Here is a 20,447-nt window from a genome sequence, read left to right on the forward strand (position 1 = left end):
CACTATATGATCCATCAATTCTACTCCAAGATAATTATCGTAAGAAATGAAAACTTATGCTCAACAAAAAATCTGTAAACAAATGAAACATTTGTTTACAATCACCCCAAGCTGAAAAAAACCCAAGTGTTCTTAAACAAACAAACGGTGGTACATTCACGCCAAAAAATATTACTCAGCAATAGAAAGGATCAAACTACTGATACAGGCAACAATTTGGATGACTCTCAAAGATGCTACGTGATCTAAGTAAAAAGAGCCAGACTAAATAACTACTAAAAAAAAAAAAAAAAGACTAAATAAATACAGTATGATTCCATTTATAAGACATTCTGGAAAAGGCAAACAAAAACTGTTACAAAAGGTGTTATAGCAATAGTCCATGGCAGAAAGTTAGGGTAAGACCCTTGCTCAAAAACTGAAATATGATATTAAACATTCACTGTTTCTAGGGGGGGAAATCTGATAATAATGCCTGCATCTATCTGTTCAGTACTTTAGAGTTTATAAAGCACTTTCACAAATGCCATCTCACTTGAGCTGTTACAAAATACCTCACAAGCAAAGAAAAACTCCCTGACAGGGCTCCAGCAGCCATGTTCACAGGAAGCTGCAAGCCCCCACGGCCACTGGGAGACAAGCCCAGGGCACAGTTATGAAGTGGAGACCGTCAAACCCCAAGCTACATTGTTCTTTCTGTCCTGAGTGATGCTTAACTAGAGCTAAAATTAAGTCAGTCCCAGAGACTAGAACAGACCAGATTTGATGACGAGGCCATGGTGTCCCCAAACAGAAGCAACTCTGCTGGAAGAAAACACAAGAGGTGAATACAAGCATTTGCACACATTTGTATTCATTTTAACCCACTGAGAGGAAACAGCAGGCTGTCTCTGCTAAGGTCCATCTGATTCTGAAGATCTTTACCATAGAGAATGCTTCCCGCAAAATAACAGTAACACTTCTCTCTTATTCCCAAAGCACCCCCTTCTTCCTTAACCCTGGGTCTTTTATTTCTTCCCCTCTTTCTGGAATATGCTCTTCCAACTTCACTTCCTCCACCACAAGGCAGGGGTTTAAACCCTTAAGGAGTAGCCCAAAACTTTCCCAACTGCCCGCGCATAAGTCATCACACCCCGCGGATTTCCACTGCATGCTGCTTAGCTTTCTCTTACAGAATTGGTTACAATCTGCCGAATCTCATAGATGTTTGATCATATCCGGTCTTAAACTCCAAAAGAGCAAAGGCCTAGCCTTGTTCATCTGGGAAGCACCACAATAGCTAGCAGTGTACCTTGCTATACAGCTGGCCCTTGGTATCCTCCAGTATGAACCCCACAGACACAGAGGGCAGACTGTATTCCTTATACAAGGTGATTTTATATAAGGGCAGCATCCGCAGATTTTGGTATCTGCTGGGGTTCCTGGAACCAATTCCCTGCAAATACTGAGGGATGACTGTATACACAGTATGGTCTTAACATTTTTGCTGAACTGATCTGGTGCAGAAAGCACTGAATCAAAAGGAAACAAAGAGGTAGACATGAACAGCAAAATATTCAAAATAATAAAGCACAAGTATTTTTTCCCCTATATGAGTCAGGGGTCTGCAGAGAAAAGAAGCAACAAGATATATAGAGATACAGATATAGATACAGATATAGATAGCTTTATCATATATAATAATATGATTTATAATATATAATATATAAAGTATCTATATATCATGAAGAAATGTTATATATTATAAAATATACATAATATATACAATTTATTTTTATGACGTAATATAAAATTTGTATTTTTATTATATATTTACTATTTTTTAATACACACACACACACAGATTTTAAGAAACTGGACCACACAATTGTGGAGGCTGGCTGGCAGGATGGAAGCCCAGAGAAGCGATGATATTGAAGTTTGGGTTGAAAGGTAGTCTCCTAGAGGGCAGAACTCTCCTTTCTTAGAGGTAAATCAGTCTTTTTCTATTAAGACCTTCAAATGATTGGATAAGACCCACCTACATTATGGAGTGTAATCCACTTTACTCAAAGCCCACTGACTTACATGTTTATCTCATCTAAAAAACACCTCCAAAGAAACATCTAGAATAATGTTTGACCAAATAGCCAAACTGACACATAAAATTAACCATAACATCCTCCTTTCCCCTACATGCTACTCCACACCTCTCTCCTGCTAGTCCTCCTCACCAACGCTACTACTATATAGCATAGTGCGAGCCACATCCTTTGAAAAGAAAGTTTGATCTAATGCAAGCTATACAAACTCAGGCTAAGTTCTAACTAAATGATGTTCCAGAAGCTCAAGTGATGGAGACCATATAAACAAATTATCCACTGATAAAAATGTTCAAAAGCTCTTTTAAAGTTGCAGATGAACCCAAATTGTACAAAACAATTTAAATTGCAATATATGTTAATTTTGCTACACTGCAACATATTTTAAAAAATCACAGAAGAGTTCATTTCAAAACAACCTCACGCCTAGAACACACCACAACCTTCTCTTCCTATGCCGCTCTTTCTAAATAAGGTACAAGTGACCTCAACTGAAACTGAGATTTCAACATATGAAGAAACAGAAGAGAGAAAAACTGTTTCAAAATGAACTATAAGTTACTCATAACCTTGAATGCTAAAATACTCTAATAAAACATAAAATTAGAAAATGTCTTCACTATTTTTATGACTTTTTCCACAAATATCTTATGACACTGAAGCAGAATCAAGCAGAATATTACTCTATCCACCAAGTACTGAACTTTTAGCAAAGTATACTCAGTCTTCAGTTAGGATTTCTCCTAATAGTAAAACCACATTCAAGTTTACTAATTCAACAAATATTGAGTACCTACTATGTGTTAGGCGTTGTGGACAATGCAAAGATGTCTCCAGTGGAGAAGACTGGTAAAAGCATAATTTCAAAATCATGCAGTACATGAAACTGCTCTCACCAACCAAGGTCACTAAGTTCCAGCAGCGAAACCCAAGTCAACCAGTATAATGACTCCTTTTCGACCTGGCATCTCTGGAGCATGACAATGAAGACGACTTTATCTCAACACTTCTCTCACTGCTTCCTAACCCGGCTCACTCTTAGTCTCTTGGTTTTCCCAACACAGCTACTTTTTATCTCCACTTCCTCTGCCCAGCTCTACTTACAGTGTTGGTGGTTCCCTTACTCCTGCAGGAGTTCTGCCCTTCTCACTCTACACAGGCAATCAATCTCATGTATCCCCTTGGCTTAAAGTAGCACCTGTTTGCTGATGACTTTTACATAAAAATTTTAAAACATTAACTGTATATTTAAATTATTTTTTATTGTGATAAAAAACACATCACATAAAATTATTATTATTTTTTTAAATTCCAAGATCTCTTCTGAGATCCAGAACTGCACATCCAACTATCTACTAGGTAACTTGGGTGGCACACAAGTGCCTTGATTTTAACGTGTCCAGAATTGAACTCCTCACCCTATGACTTGATTTTCCCCTCTCCCTCCTCTAGTATTCTCTAGCACTGGGGATGGCAAGTCTTCCACCAAGTCAGTGCAAACCAGAAATCTGGGCTTAAAGCTTGACTCCTCCCCTCTTTCTTACTTCTTCATGAATTCAAGTTGTGGAACCTTCAACTGGCTTTTTAATTCATCCCTCCTCCTTCTCATTACTCTATTAGACCTTAGGTCAGACACTGATCTATAGCTTAGATTAACTGTATCAGCTTCCTAACTAACCTAATTAATCTCACGACTTTACTTCCTGTAATTCTTTCCACAAACAGAAGCCTGAGTAATATTGCTAAAAGGCCATTCAGAAGTCACTCTTCTGCTAAACAACATTGCAGTGGCTCTCCAGTGTCTTCAGTATAAAGTTTAAAGTCTTTGGATTCACATATAAACCTTCCAGTGAGGACCTGGTCACTTGCTACTTCTCATCACTCTTCACCCCCAGCACACAAACTGAGTTACTCGTCCTAGTTCATGTTTTATCTCACTTAAATGGCTCCCTCAGCCTGGAATGACCCTCCTTCCTTCACTTTGCCCAGTTAACTCCTACGCATTGTCTAAAAAAGACTAAAATCAGTCTTCATCATCTCTGAGATGCTTTAAGAACACAAGAATATTCACTAGAGTGTACTGAGCTTGGGAGAGGAGCAAGGATCTGAGATACTGAAACAATAAACCTCATACACCATCTAAACAATTCACCAATCCAAAGGGCATGGACCAGTAGTCCTTAAAGCATTATATTCTCTCAACCTGTTCATATGTATAGTGCATTCCATCACTAACTCTCAATATATGGAGAGGCTCCCTAGAATGGAAGCGGCAGCTTAAATAGAGATAATTAAAAGTGTACATGGTGGGACAGGGGAGCAGAAAGGAAAGAAAGAGAACCAGCCACACAAACCCAAGTTTATCTTATCAAACTTTTATGCTGAGAGTTGGGGCAGAGGTGTTGTAAATTAAAAATGAATTTACTACAACCCAGTCTTTATACATATATAATAATTATGGGCACAAAGCTTTAATGTGGAGTTTATAATTTGATAAGTTCTTACAAAATCCCCAGTGGAAAATGTTTGCCATGGTCGTAAGTTCAGTGACCTGCTTGAAGGACATATGATATCTACCATAATGGTAAGTCCGTCATCCCCAGTGAGTTCATATACCAAGCACTAGCATAATCCAAAGGAGTGGGAACATCCATGAAAAATATCCTGGCAGTTTGCATGATAAGTGAAGAAAAAGCAGTTTATTAACAACAATACAGTGGAACCACTGCAACAGGATGAAGCCAACAAATTTATTTCACTAGATGAAATACATGTGAATGCCTGCTGCCAGGTCAGACTCACAAGCATGCATTTGAAGAGGTTCTGGATCCTGTGAGAACCAGTTTTTTCTCAACCTACAAGAATGGTTAAACTGAAAGGAGCTGACAAGATTGATGGTTGAGGTTTGACCTCACAAACAAACCCTTAGAACCAACATTTCAGCTGAGGTCACAGTGTCCTTTTGCATCAGAGTCCAAAGAAGAAACAGCTTGTAGCAGTTTATATAGGTAGAACATTCCAGTAATTTAGCAGATGACTAGGTCTGTGACTTTAATGAGAGCCTCAAGTGGAAAAAAATCAGGAAATATAGGACAAGGAGACAGAAAGGGGGCTATGTTTCCAATCTCCACTCTGCTAAAAGGTATAACCGAAAAAGTTAATTCACCTATAAGGAACTCAGTTTCCTTATCTATAAAGCGTATTGGGGGTAGGAAGGGACAGATAAAAAAAATCTAATGTCCCTCCCAGCTTTGAAATGATATGATTTTATCTACAGTGACCTCCCTGACAGATACACAAGGGGGTGAAATAGAAAAAGGCAAGAATGAAAACTATCAGCAAGGATGAGAAATAGGAAGTGATAGCTGGGAGAAGTGAGTGAAAATTATAAAGGAAAGATGGATATACAGTCTGAGCAGTCAATCACTATCCTTAGTTAGGAAGCTTTGACCATTGTTTTCCAAACACCCCTTCCCCCAACTTTCAGAATTACTTCCTTCATTCTTTTAAGACTTTCTTATGGTTATAGGCCACATTTGGAGAATTGCAAATAATGTGGCTGCTACCCGCAACAGATGGGGTTGAACTTCTACTCCATCTACTTCATCTCCACAGCCAGGTGTCTGAAGGGAGGATGTTTTGAGGGGAGAAAAAAGAAAGGAGAAGCAGAGTAGACGGTGGCTTCATTCTTCTTCTGACCACATCATGATAAAAGTTTCAATTCACCAGGAAGGTAAAACACTTCTCAACTTTTAAGCACCTAATGCAAAGCCTCAAAATGTATTTTGAAAAAAACTAACTGAACAACAGTAGGAAACTGAAAAATTTATCTTTTAGAATGGAAGATTTTAAACCACCTTTCTCAGTAACTGACAGAACAAGCAGACAAAAATAACCTAGTATGATTATACATAATTTGAATACAACTATCAAGTTTAATCTACTGAGTATACACAGAACATTACTTCAGCAAATGGAGAGAACACCTTCTGTACAGAAGCAGACACAGCATCTGCAAAAATCGACCACATACTGAGCCTTAATGTAAGTCAACAAATATCAAAAGGTCTACAATCAGAGTATATTCTCTAATCACTATGCAATTATGCTAAAAATAAATAAGTGATAACTAAAAATATCTGTTTGGATATTAAGAAAAACTTCAAAACAACACATGGGGGTCAAAGAAGAAATCATAATGGAAATTAGAAAATGCTTAAAACTAAACAATAAAAAACACTACACGATAAAACCTGTGGCGTGCAGCTAAAGCAAAGCTTAAAGGGAAATTTATAGCCTTAAATGCTTACATTATAAAAGGAAGGACAGAAATAGAGGCATTAAGTATCTAATTTAATAAGCTAGGGAAAAAAACAACATAATAAAATCAAACAAAGTACAAGTATAGAAATAATAAAGAGCAAAAATAAATAAAATGGAAAATAAAAACAATGGAAGATAAACTGACACAACACTGTAAACTGACTATAACTTAATAAAAGAAAAACAATGGAAGATAAAATCAAAAGTTGATTTGTTGGGTTTTGTTCTCTTTAGCCAAATAGTATTAAAAACTTCCAGCAAAAAGAATGAGATACCATGAATACAGCAGGAATAAAAGTGAACATTACAAAAGCTGAAGAGATTAAAAACACAACAGGAAATGTTACAAAAAAAGATACACAGAGGCATAAACTGATGAAGAGGAATATGAAAACAAATATATGTATGTACATGTATGACTGAAACATTATGCTGTACACCACAAACTGACACACTGTAAACTGACTATACTTCAATAATTTTTTTAATTTTTAAATATATAAAAAAAATTTAATATAAGAAAAGAAAATCTACATTATACTGAGGTGATGGCCAGCTCTCTGAAGGTTCTACTTACACATTTATTCACTTACTGTGTTTATTTTATAGAAAAATTTTATATGTGCTAAATAAGTTATGAAAAATTCTAAATCAGGCATCATTATCCACATTTTTATCCTAGGAGTAAAATTTTTCAAATAAAACTGATAAATTTGGGGATATTTTTCTCTAAAAGAGTTTGGAAATAAGATTTCTGACTTCTTTCCTTTTCCTTCTGTATTCATAGTACAGGATTAAAGTATATTTTTAAATGCTTGAAAAATTATATTTCATAGACCTTTATCTGACCCTCTTTTATGAGCATGGTCACTTTCTACAAGGCATTCTAGTTACTTTTGACCTTGTCATCTCCCCCACTAGACTCTTCAAGGGCAGGCTCCATGTCTGATGCAAATAACCTGGCCCCAGGATCAGGGAATCTGAGTTCAAGTCCCAGTTCTTTCTAAGTAGTCTGCTAACTTTCCCAGGTCTCTCAACATCTCTATGTTTCAATTTCTTCTTCTCTAATCTGAAAGGGTTGATGTATATGATCACACTGCATTCTGAATATTTTACTATCCTGAGTTAAATTTTGTCTGTGTGGACATCAATGGATCTTTCTACCAGTTTATCAGTGGACCTCAACTCAGGAGGAAGGGCAGCTTTGCCACTATTATGATTTTGAAGCCATGCTCCCTTAAGAGGAATACAACAGGAAAAGTAAAGTAAAATCACAGTAAGACACTGAAGTACTGAAGAAATTTATTGTTAAAGCAAAAAGCCTTTGAATCAATCCAATCTATATTTACTATTTCAAGGCATGTAAAACAATAATGTGTGCCAATATTAAATTTCTCCAAAGGATTTTAACAAGAGTTATATGCTTGCTAGTTTACTGATGCTGCAGTAACATGCAAGTTGAATCATTACTTAAGCATTATAATCACATTACTTAACTCACTATGTCACTGAGTCCTGCACCCTGACTCCAAGATTTTATTTCTCTGTGAAATCTGTGTCATCTACACATCCCTCCACTTTATTGCCCTTATCTCTAGCAGGTTTTTTTTTTTTTGAGATAAGTCAATTGTTAAAGGTGTAACAGAACTCTTGTTTGTGTGGTACATGCTTCTTAGACTCAGCACTTTGCCTTACAAACCAAAGAAATGTTGCCTATATAAAGATATTTTTATATATCATTACTGCCAAAGTAGCAAGATGGCATACAAAGCCACCTCAAAATCTGTTATGATAAGTCTCCAGTTTCAAGTTTTGAGATGTAATTAAACCTTAATAACAAGAATTCAGAAAGGCCAAAAACAAGTGAAACTTCTTCTGTTGTAAAGAGAAAGTACATGTGCTTTTCCATATTACTCCTACAAAGTCCAGCTAACAACCATGGACATTATATGTAAAACAAATACATGAAAACTCTAAAAGGTGGGCAGAAGAGGCAAGCTGGCTAGGGATCTCAGGACCAAAGGAGCAACACACTGGTGAGTTCCCCAAGTTTCTTTTGGCCCCATATATTCCACACATGAAGCTGAAGAAGCTGGCAACCTAGAAATGACAGTGAGCTCAGAGAACAAAAAAAGCCCTAAGAAAGGCCTGCTCTCTGTAGCCAAAGGATCAGGAGAGGGGCAGCTCAGTAGGACAGAACACTTTTAGACAATAACCACTCTATGTCCACCAAACAGCACAGAAAAAAAAAGTGACAATATCCACATCACCAAAGACTTAAGGGAGCCCAAACTTCCACCCTCACCAGACTGCATTAAGGCACACTTCTCTCTCCCTGCTGGACTGGTGTCTTTCACTGCTGCCCAGTGTATGCAGTCACCCCCCTTCACAGTGTCAGTGGAGGCCATGTAGGGAGCAGTCCAAGGCATTCCTATCCCTCTTAGGGAGGTATAACTGGAGGCCTAGTGGGGAACCAATATACCCTCAACCATCAGGAATGAGGAACCACCCCCTCAAGTGTCAACAGAGGTCAACTGGGGAACCTGGCCAACTAAACCCACCTGGCAGTAATGAGGCAGCACCCTCCCAATCTCTGACACAGTGGAGTCAGAAGAAGGCAACTAAAATGAAAAGTTTCAATAAGACACAAAGTCTCATGACATAATGCTCAAAATGTCCAGGTCTCCATCAAAAAAATCACTTGTCATATCAACAATCAGAAAGACCTCAAGGTGCATGACAAAGAAATCAAGAGAAGTCAACATCAAGATGACAGAGATGGTAAAATTATCTGACAATGATATTTAAAGCAGTCATCATAAAAATGCTGAAATGAGCAATACTCACACAACAGATACATTCGACAGCAGAACAGACAGGAGAGAGGAAATAATCAGTGAACTTGAAGACAGAATACTACCCAACCTGAATAACAGGGAGGGAAAAACAAAAAATGAACAAAGCCTCAATGACTTGAGGGACTACAACAAAAGGTCCAACATTCATGTCATCAGGGTCCTAGAAGGAGAGAAAAAGAGGGTGTAACTAAAAAAGTACTAAAAGAAATAATGGCTAAGAACTTCCCCAATTTGGCAAAAGAAATAAACCCACAGCTTCAAGAGACTGTGTGAACCGCAAACAGGATAAATCTGCAGAAATCTAACCTAACATACATAATAGTCAAACTTTTGACAAAGGAAAAAACCTTGCAATCAGAGAAAGAGAGAAATGACACCTTACCTAGAAGGGAAAACAGTTCATAGGACAGCAGATGAAACCATGGGGGCCATGATTCAGAATGGGAACACAAGATTTTTCAAGTGCTGAAAGAACTGTCAACCCAGAATCCTATATCCAGTGAAAATATTCCTCAGGAATAAAGGGGAAATCAAGACATTCTCAGATGAATATACTAATAGCTCATACAATTCAATAACAAGAAAACAAACAACCCAATCAAAAATGAGCAGAAGACTCAGATATTCCTCCAATGAAGACATACAGATGGTCAATAGGCATGTGGAAAAGATGCTTAATATTGCTAATTATCTGAGAAATGCAAACCAAAACTACAATGAGGTATCACCTCACACTGGTCAGAATGGCCATCATTAAAAAAGTCCACAAATGATAAATGCTAGAGAGGGTGTGAAAAAAAGGTGGTGGGAATGTAATTTGGTGCAGTCACTATGGAAAATAGTATGGAGACTCCTTAAAAAACTAAAAATAGAGTTACCATATGATCCAGCAATCTCACTCCTGGGCATATATCCACAGAAAACTCTAACTAGAAAAGATACATGCACCCTAATGTTCATAGCAGCACTATTTACAATAGCCAAGACATGGAAGCAACCTAAGTGTCCACTGACAGATGACTGGATAAAGAAGATGTGATACACACACACACACACACACACACACACAATGGAATACTCAGCCATAAAAAAATAATGAAAGAATGACATTTGCAGCAACATTGATGGACCCAGAGATTATCAGCCAAGTAAGTCAGAGAGAGAAAAATATAACATGATATCACTTATATGTTGAATCATCTTAAAAATAATATAAATGAACTTATTTACAGAACAGAAACAGACTCACAGACATAGAAAACAAATTTATGGTTACCAAAGGGGAAAGTGGGGGAGGGATAAATTAGAAGCTTGGGATTAGCAGATACTAACTACTAGACACAGAATAGATAAACAAGGTCCTACTGTATAGCACAGGGAACTATATTCAATATCTTGTAATAACCTACAGTGGAAAAGAATCTGACAAAATATATACATGTATAACTGAATCACTTTGCTATACACCAGAAACTAACACAACATTGTAAATCAAGTATACTTCAATTAAAAAAAAAGAAAAACCCTGAATCTTATGATATTTGAGGTACTGTGCTAACACTCACATATATTATTTAATTCCTATAAAATCCCTTGCTTTCTCAATTTAAGATGAGGCAACCATGACTCAATGAAATTAAGTAACTTGCTTATGTACACACAAGTAGCAAGTGGCAGTCTGATTTTAAGGCAGGCTTACAACCCTAACACGCTACTTGACACTATAACTTTAAGTCCACCACGTTTAAGTACTACTTTATGTAATAGATGGGATATCTGCTGTTGTCTAGTAAATGATTCCTAGTAAATAATACATTGCTAATTAAGTATTTCAATTAGGAATTCAATCAGAAACTAGAACAAATAAATGTTTTTCAAAGATTATAGCTAAGAAATTATGAGAACAATTTTATGTTACAAAGGCAACGTTTAATAGCATGACTTTCCGTACAAGATTATGACAATAAGCCTTATAATGGTATATGATGCTGAAAACTAGCTGTACTAGATTTTTAGGTTGTTATACAGGCATAGAAGTTTGTGATCGGCTAAAGACCACCAGATTTTCTAAGACAGTAAAGGAACAAAATGACAGAAAAATTACGTTTTGTTAAATGCTTTTAATTTTCAAAAGCCAACATAAAGTTAACTTTAAATTATGCTGAAGTACAAAAATATTACACAAAAGGTACTGATATGTTAAACTGTACACCATCTGAAACGAATAATTTTGGGGTAGACTTCCTAAACTGTTCGACAAGTATGCCAGCCTCCAATCCACACAACTTAAATGAACTTTCATTTAAAGGAAAATTTCTTAGGAGAAAGATAAGTGATAATAATACAAACTCTTCTCATACAGGTTCTTAAAAAACAAAGATTCAATATATGTTTCTGACACTGTAAACTTTCAAAACCTTAAACTTTCAAAACTTAAATTAAAGCCATCCACAGATTCCTCCCATATCCACACATTTAATGCCCTTAAAGAAATACACTCATCCCTAATGATACAAAGGCTTCTCATTTTTAGATAAAGTTTAACTTAGTGTAGATCTATGCTTATTGTCCTCTTTGTCCATGTTTCTTACCAAAATACAACATTCTATTCTAGTTTCAGGAAAAAAAAATTTTTTGAAAAAAATGGCTCCCACATGCATTGAGAGGGTTCATGCGACCTCATGGTTCTTTGCCTGATGCAGCAGCTGCTACCGTGTTCTCAGTTACTTCAGGAATTTTTACAGTTTATTGGCGTAATGTGAGAGTTTATACAATTATCTACAGTATGTCATGACTAATACATGCACATTACTAATATTACAAGCTTGCTGTTTGGGCTTATTTTTTCCATTAAGAAAAATGCTGACATTGTTATGTTAATTATCTTGGGATTCTGTGGTGTATCATGTTTTCGCCTCTGAGCAAAAACTTTAGAATCCATTAAGTTCATATTTTTTAATTGGCATATTAGACAGTGTACCGGTTTCAAGACCCATTTTGGCCTTCAACCAAGTCCACCTATCAGTCAAATAAAACATGCAAAAATTGTCTTCATTAAATCACTCACCTAATCAAAATCTGCCAGTGGGTCCCCTCTGCAGTCTAGTATTCAAGTCTCCCCATTTTGGGGCTCCATTTTCCTGCCTTCTCTCTTGCTACTAAATACCACTCAATTGAACAGATCTCAGGAATCACCCGAACAGCCTTATCTTTGCATCCTTGCTTACGCGTTCCCTTCACCTGGACTGTCCTCTCATAGCAAAATCCTACTTAGCCATCGGGCTCACCTCAAAGCTGAAGTCATTGGTTGAACCTACCTTGATAAGCCCCACCTTGTCTACTCCTTTGGCACTTTTTTTCTCAATCTCCTTTCACAAGTCTGTACATATTTTCTATTCAATGTCATCGCAAGCTCCTTGAAGACAGAGGCTTTTGTTTAAGTAATTTAATTTCTTCCGCTTCATTAGATTATATACCTTTTTAAAATTAGAAGGGTTGGATTAAATGATCCCTAGGGATCCTTCTGGATCTAAAATTTTATATGTCCATTTCTTGTTCCTCCTATAGTGTATATTGTAGTTATCTGATAAATATTTTGAGCTATCTGACTTTATCAATGTTGATTATAAAATTACCCAGTTATGGCTACTGGAAAACATTCTAAGTATTACAATTTCCAGATGACAATTAGGAAGAGCTTCCACGTTAGTCAAGCAGTCATAATTAGTAAGCTAAATATTCACTCAGTCATTTTCTCACTCAACAAATATTAATTAAGTGTCAGGTCCAGGTATCAATCCCTGACATGGAGATGACTGACCTGGCCTCTGCCCTCAAGGAACTTGCAAGCCAGTGGGAGACACAGAAAAGTTAATGCACTACATACAATAAAGACTGATGAAGAGAGGCACAAACAATACTATAGAACTATATGGAAGAAACACCTAGCAGTGGCTATGAGGTAGAGGAGGCTCAAGAAAATGTTCCCAGGAGAGGAGAAAAGTAAAGTGAAACCTGATGGACAATAAGTAGTCAGCACTTCAGGGAGAGTACCAAGTACAAAAGCATGAGGATAAGAGAACATGGCAAGTCAGAGGAAATGCAATTTAGAATGCAACTTGAGGAAGTGTGAAACAGGGGCCTACAGCTGAAGCAGGAGGGACCAGGAGAATTCCGTTTGGAGGCATCTTTGAGCTCGCCCAGTGGACACCGTGAGCAAAGCTCACCCTGCTGAGTTGAGGAACTTTATGGACAAAAAGGTATCATTGAAATTAAATGGTGGCAGACATGTCCAAGGAATATTACAGGGACCTGATGTCTTTATGAATCTGGCGTTAGAGGAATGTGTGGAGATGGCAACTAGTGGGCAACACAACCACACTGGAAGGGTGGGAAAATGAGGAAATCGTGTCATTGCGTTAGAAGCCTTGGAACGAGTCTGAACAATGGCTGTGTTCACCAGAGAAATCAACTGATTCAACTGATTCCGTGTGTCACCCCTCCACATTTTACTACAATAAAAATTGGGTTGTGGACATTTTCTTACTAAACATTTTTGTTAAACTTTTATAATAGTCAAAAAAAAAAAAAAAAAAAAAAAAAAAGGAAGGCTGAAAGCGAAGCTAGAGGGCCAGACGAGAGTCAAAATCAAGATGGGCTTGTATGTTATTGCTGACAAGTTTGGATTTTTATCCTTAAGCAAATGGGTAGCCAATGTTATGGAAATATCTCCAGATAAGTCATAAAACTGACCAAAGATTCAAGTTTTACATTAGAAACAGTATACAGCAGAGACTGGTAGTTGTTCCCTGATAGCTATTCTTCCCTTCATATATAGTAGTAATAATTTTAGCTGGGCACATGGCCACATAGCTAAAGACCACATTTTCTAGCCTCCCTTGTAGCTAGATGACACCTTATGACTGAAGTCTGGCCAGTGGGATATGTGCGGAAGTGATGTATGAAACTGTTAAATTATGGATACCCTTAAATGGAAAGAGTATCTTTTCCCCAGCACCTTTCCCACCCCTTCAGTTGGAATGAGAATGTAATAGTGAGTTACAGCAGCCACCTGGGATAACAACAGGGAAGCTGCTGATTGAGGTAACAAAGCAGTAAGACAGAAAGAGCCCAGGTACCTGATAGCTGTCATCCAACCCTGAACTGCCTACCTGGATATATGTAAGAAAGAAGTATGTTGTTTAAGGCACTGTATTTGAGGGTCTCTGTTACATCAGCTTAACTTATATACATAAGAATATACAGTGGAATTTAAAATTGGGTCTAAAGGACTCAAGAACTGTACATACTTACTAATAACATAAGACTGAATTACAAAAGGAGTTCTAGGAATCACATCTTTCAAGCTTAAGTGAGAGTGTATAGGTTATCAGAATGTAACTGGGCTAATATAACTTAAAGCAGTACATAAATAAAAGGCAAAACTGAGTTATCAACATAAATCACCTAAATCATGTGGTTAGGATAGTGTAGCAATGGGCTCATGCTAATTTATGGTCCTAAAATTACTATTCCAGTATTCAGAATGAGGTGGGGTTTTTTTTTAAATGATAGAAAAATTTAAATTAACAAAGATGACATAGGAAAGGAAGGAACAACATCCACACCTGGATTTAGCAGTATCCATGCTCCCCAACCTAAGGAAATTAAATTTCTAAGGTTCTCAACTATCAGATCAAAGTGAGTAAGTATAATAGGTCTTCAGGAGTCTCAGGTTGCCTTGCATATACCATTTCTAACACAGCAAGCTATACACAGGAGCCCAAAAGCCCTTTGGGGATACCCCACCAAGGCTTACCCTATCCCACCCTGCTTTCTAGGGTTGACATCTAGCCCTCCCCTTTCCCACCATATTGAAATTTACCATCAGGGTCAGACTCTTGGTATCTTTCAAGATTATAATTACATATTAAGTAAACTATTCCATGTTAATGAAGATAGTTTAGAGGAGACATGGCCAAGGCCTTCTGTAAACCCATTTTAATCTGCTAGAGTATAGTACCTAACCTTCATTTGGTTGGATCAAAAGAAAGTGGTTAACTACAAACCAAAGCCAACACAAACGAACAAAAATTCTTTAGAAGTCATGGGTCTAACCAAATAGTGGAAATGCCAGGTAAATTATAAGACTGCAGTACTCTTGGCAAAGAAGTAACATTTTAAAAACAGAGAGAAGCACTAGGTGTTCCTCAAATCATGTCATGGAAGTTATCTATTCCTATACAAAGAAGTCCCTTGACAACTAACTATATTCCTCCAATTGAATGGTAAATGACGATGCTCACAATTGCGATGTTATGAGCTCCATTTCAGTCACTGAAAGGGATGCAGGCAACAACCCAGAAGGTACTTTGGGCACACAAAGAAAGAACGAGGGTTTATAACTAAGGGCAGCACTTCAGCTTGATGGAGCCAGAGACCAGTTTTCCTCTTCCTTGTGATAGTTATGATTGACTCCAACCAAGAGGATCCAGAGAGACACAGTAGGCCTTACAAGGCATTTCCACAGCTCTTTAGGAGAACAAAGGGAGCAACATACTGGGACTGCCTCTGAGAATGAAGACAGGACTTGGTCTTGTTCAGCACTGCATCACCATGATCTGGGTCACAAGGTGCTTCACTAATTTTTCTCAAATGAATTTACATAAAATACCTCATTTTCTCTCAACAGAGACATAGTGCTACCCTACATAGTAAGGTAATTAGAGCCACTGAGTCTCCCTTATGGGCAAATAAAGCAGATTCATCTTTAAAACAGACAGATGGCCCTAACCCACTTAGAGCCATTCTAGACCATTTAAGAATCAAAACCATCTTCAGTACTAACTTAAGCAGAAAATCAAAGTTATTATGAAGTAATAGTTTATGTGTATATTTTGTGGATTCATTTCTTAAAACCAACGAATGAGATCTCATGTCATAGAAAACTCAATTTGCACATTACTCTAGATCCTCTCTTCTCCATGGTGTGATACTTTGTCATTCAGAATGGCACTCTTAAAGCTGTCCAATTTGGCTTGCCTTAAATAAGCAGATTTCTAATCTATTTCCACATGGCCCAGTATCATAATAGCTTGATAACAAAATTTAGCAATGAAAGAAGACCCCAAATCTCCTAAATCAAAATTCCTAAACCAAGCATCTTTTTAAAAAATTCCACAGCACTTGATTCTTTGACTCCAGATGATGTGAACAATTAATCTCCATATACCTCCATGATAAACATATGCTTCCACCTGATTATCACAAAGGTACACTTAGCTTAATTCTTCCAGTGACGGCAGTGTCACCTTATCTGATTCTATCCCACGCACTAGATGTGAGATCACCTCACCGTAGGCACACATAAAGAGCAGAGAATACATGTAGGCAGACAAGAAAAAAACCCGAAGATTCACAGCAAGCCATTTTGCGTGAAGCAAGTCCCTTTAACTTCAAATGAAACTAACTACTTAGGTGCCTGAATAGAAATTCAACTCAAGTATATAATAAGCACAGAGAGGAAGTTTTAAATAACATTTCAAGACTGTTCTGAAAGAAAAAGTAGATATAATCTGAAGTAACGTGAGACTGAGCCAAGATTAATTCATTTAAAAAAGACACCTAAGTTCTGATGCATATTGCAGGTATCTTGAAATATTTTTAAAATTATCACTCTTGGAATTTTTGAAGCTATTGGCCTGCTTGTAAGTTGTCTTATTTAATGTGTTAATAAAAAAGCATACATATTACTTATTAAAAAAAATACACCTATGCTCCTCAAGACATCTAATTATGCCAAAAGATGATTTTTAATAATAAAAAGATAATAGCTATTCTTTAGCCTGAAAGATAACACAGACTAAAACTTACTACTCCAATGAAGAACTGGGAACAGCCTTTTCCCTCCCACACCACACACACAGATATTTGGTTTACTAATTCCCACTAGACAGAAACATAGTCCTTGACTATAACTGGCTATACTTGGTGAAGTCTGGGTGGCTGAAAAATCTTTTCAGACATTTTTTTCAAAATATTCCAATTATCTCACATATCTGTATACAGTATCACGCAACACATTTTATAAGACAGTTTCTATACTGTTTTATAAGGTCATCCCAATACTATAGCCCAGCAAAAAAAAAAAAAGTAATTCTTTTATTTCAATCATCTATCCAAGAGTAATCTATACCCGGCATAACCTTCAGAAATACGAAAAAAAAATGCCAGTGTATGTACGTAAAATTTCTCAGGCATCTCTAGCTCTGGCTTATTACAGAAGCACGCGTAGACAGCGAGGTAGCCATTCACACGCAAAGGTTTAGCAGTTTTGTTTCTAAATACAAGTGTGGCCTGGTTATGTAGTACTAATAGCAATACATTTGTGATAAATACATAATAAGCAGATTTATATAATAAATTGAACTGAGAATTCAAAATCAGATAAATACATAATCCTTTGGAAGACTAGTCACTGATCATAATGAAATTTTTTAAAAGGCATTCTACATCAATTTGGAGCTAAAAAAGCTAAAAAAAAACCTGGAAAAAACAGCATGAGATCAGTGTGACACTGAGCAGGGACCTATGAATAGTTTGACAGGGAAGGAGTAGTACCAATAGGCACACTGCTTCCATCCCCTTTGTGGCCACATTTGTTTCAAAATACCTATTTCTCTTTTCGGGATGATGAAAGTATTCTAAAATTGGCTGTGGTGATGGTTGCACAACTCCGTGAATATACCAAAAACCGTTCAATTGTACACTTTTAATCCGTGAATTGTATGGTAGCTGACTTATAGCTCAATAAAGTTGTTACCTATTTTTAAAAACACGTTTGAGGAGCAAAACATTGTACACAAAAATCGAGCTCTGACTGGCTGCCAATATAGAGGAATCTGAATTTGATTTACCCTAGAAGTTTTTTCCCAGTTCAAAAGAAACACACACACACACACACCTGTGCACACACATGCAATATACATGCACAAAATTGGGGGCATTAAAATATCAGAATACTTCCCTTGCTTTTCAATAAGAACCCCTTCAAAAGTGCCTTACTGAAGATACCTTGCCAGCTTTAACACCGTACTATGATCGTTCCTCTATATTTCTCCAGAATGTTTTCTTACATGCCTCATTTAGCTAAAATGTTCTTATATAATTCACTGTGCCTCGGTTTTCTCATCTGTAAAATGGGGATAGTACTTGCTCCTACCTCCTAGTATTGCTGTGTGGTTTAAGTGTGTTAATGCATATAAAGCAGTTACCATGGTGACATACTCATGATGGGTACTATAATAAATTATTATTAATTACTGATTGGTATTAATATTAGTATTGGCTGATATCAAGTTGCTTTACGTTCTCTGTTGCACTTGCTAGATGGTAGGATTATTTCAGGGCATTGGATACCTCTTTTCCCTCCTAATAGAATGCTTTACATATAATTACTCCACAAACGCTTCCTCAGGATGTTTAAATACCACACCTATATGATGCCAAAAGCACACAGAAAATTCTGGAAAAAGTCCAAAACTCATTTTGATAAATGTCAAATTGTGCAAGTACATAATGCAGATATAGAATAACGGTGAGGTGCTGAAATTTTGGTGGTGCTGAAGTCCACTGCAGAAGTTTTGGTTTCATCCTGTGAAAGACTACAGATATGAAAGGATCCTTTAGTCTTTCACATCATTAGTGAAAAGCACTCGGTTAGAACCAAGGGCCCTACATTCTGCGCCTAGATTCACCGCAGACAATGTGACCCCCTGCAAGTCACTTAACCTCGTTGTGCACGCTCCACTGGAGTAAATAAAATAAGGATAACCAATCAGGCTTCCAGAGAAAGTTGCTCTGTAAGTAAAGGGCATTATCTTTAACATTTGTGCTCATTTCCTGACGGTAAAGTCCAATTTTTGGAAAAAACTAGAACATTGCATTTTCGTGTTCAAATATGACGCTGATAATGATGACTACAGATGCAGGGAAAGCTGCTAATAAATAATATATCTCATCAGCGCGGTGAGCTGGGCTTTTCAGTACCTAAACGGACTTTATTGTAATCATCACAAAGCCCTGCGCATAGACAGCAACGAGTTTCCTGGTTCTGTCCCTTCTGTGCATGCACGGCATTCCATCACCAAGTCAGCGTCCCAGGGGTCATCTGTCTCTTCACCTGAGTGACAAAGCAACCAAAGGAGCACCTGGGAACTTGGAAGGGCAGGAGCACTACCTCCGTGCACTTTCAACTCAAAACTGTAGATGAGCTCTGCAACACCTGCAGCTGCTCTCAGTAACCCGCTGAGGCAGACATTCATGCATCAAAACTGCTAGTGAACTTTTCCCACCTCTCAGGTATTATTTGATTTGTTGCTAGAGGAACTATTTTAAAAGCTTAAGATAACCATAATAACTCAAAATTAAGAGAGGACATAATTCAAGCAGAATTACCCTCTGCCTAGTGGCTTAACTATTATGAATGTGTCCGTATTTTCCTCTTTGAGGGCTTGCAATTTGGAATAGAGATAAATCAGGAAAATGAATCCCTCTTGATTATCAGAATACCAAAAGTTTTCATGTTTAAAAGAAACATTATTTGTTGTATACATTTCCCCACATCTCCCTTTCCCTTCAAAATGGAGATTAAATTTTAAATCCTATTAAGCTAAACAGTATTGTATTTACATATATATTGAGTCAATCATATTTAAAAATTGACATTTTCCTTGCATTCAACAGAATGTCATCTTTGAATAATAAGCCAAGTATTTATCATAAACCTTCTTGTGTGCCAGAAAACTAGGGCTATTTCTAAATGGTCTACTCACCAACTAAAAGACACATGTTCAGAAAATAGCATTCCAGCTGGGGTTAAGGCAGTATGAAAGAAAGATGCCATTTTCCCTCAGATTTCTGGTTCATCTATAAATGCCAAAGCTCCTATGCTATACCAAAGGTTTTAACCAGTTAAGTCATAAATCTACTAAAAGAGTCAGTAATAGGGGGAGGGTAATAACATCATGGTAGAGCTCATGCTTAGCATGCACAAGGTCCTGGGTTGAATTCCCAGTACCTCCATTAAAAAAAGAAAAAGTCACTAATAACTATATCTACTATGTGGCTTGAACTGTACTTAGCACTTTAGATGCATTATTTATTCCTTAAAACCAACAGAGGAGGC

General features: G+C 37.1%; 1 protein-coding gene and 1 pseudogene across 6 annotated transcripts in view; one reads left to right on the forward strand and one right to left on the reverse strand.

Moving 5' to 3' along the window:
• The window catches only part of KLHL13 (kelch like family member 13), a 160,364-nt gene that overhangs the window by 132,294 nt on the left and 7,623 nt on the right, over positions 1 to 20,447 (reverse strand). The gene's annotated exons all lie outside the window — the stretch shown is intronic.
• On the forward strand, positions 13,265 to 13,799 carry LOC123614648 (small nuclear ribonucleoprotein G pseudogene; annotated as a pseudogene).

The sequence above is a fragment of the Camelus bactrianus genome, chromosome X (assembly GCF_048773025.1).
Source record: "Camelus bactrianus isolate YW-2024 breed Bactrian camel chromosome X, ASM4877302v1, whole genome shotgun sequence".
In the NCBI taxonomy this organism is placed as follows: Eukaryota; Metazoa; Chordata; class Mammalia; order Artiodactyla; family Camelidae; genus Camelus; species Camelus bactrianus.